The sequence below is a fragment of the Dermacentor silvarum genome, chromosome 1 (assembly GCF_013339745.2).
Source record: "Dermacentor silvarum isolate Dsil-2018 chromosome 1, BIME_Dsil_1.4, whole genome shotgun sequence".
Lineage (NCBI taxonomy): Eukaryota > Metazoa > Arthropoda > Arachnida > Ixodida > Ixodidae > Dermacentor > Dermacentor silvarum.
The window spans coordinates 451,738,593-451,739,222 of NC_051154.1; positions in this window are offsets into that span (position 1 = coordinate 451,738,593).

Genomic DNA, 630 nt, shown 5'->3' on the forward strand with positions numbered 1-630 from the left:
CAAGCTTCGTTTTCAGATCAATAAAGTGCTGGCTACACTAAGGCAGATGCTGGCAGCCCACATATACTCGCCAAGTGACATAGACATGTGGACTGAACCCCACGACCGGGGATCCAGCTGAACTTCCAAACTGACGACTTGGACTATTAGTCGTTCAGGAAGAAAGTCTATATCTGAACCTATTCACCGCGCCTCCTGGTATGACACGAGAGGGAGCTATTACCTCAAGGCTCCATGTCCAATTTCCCTACCCAAACACAATCTGAAAAACGGAAATGCTCTCTTCAAACTGCTGAACTAATCTGAATGAAATTTAGGTGCATTTGAGAGAAAAGGCGAAATTCTACCAATTGCAGGAAGTCGCACTTTAATTGAGAGCCTCGGCGGTTTTACAAAAATTGACGAAAACTGATCACCTAAAGGAATAATGAGCAGAATGTTTACAAAGTCATAACTTTGCACTAAAAGGAAAGTATCACAATTCCACGATTCCGCAAACTGCATTCGTTAGAGTACTTGAAGCGGAAAATTGTGATGTATTAGTTCACAGCTCAATGCGTGACATTGTTGCATTGTTTACTTTGGGGTTTTTCAGAAGCCCTGTTTACAAATGTCACAAATGGTAAATTT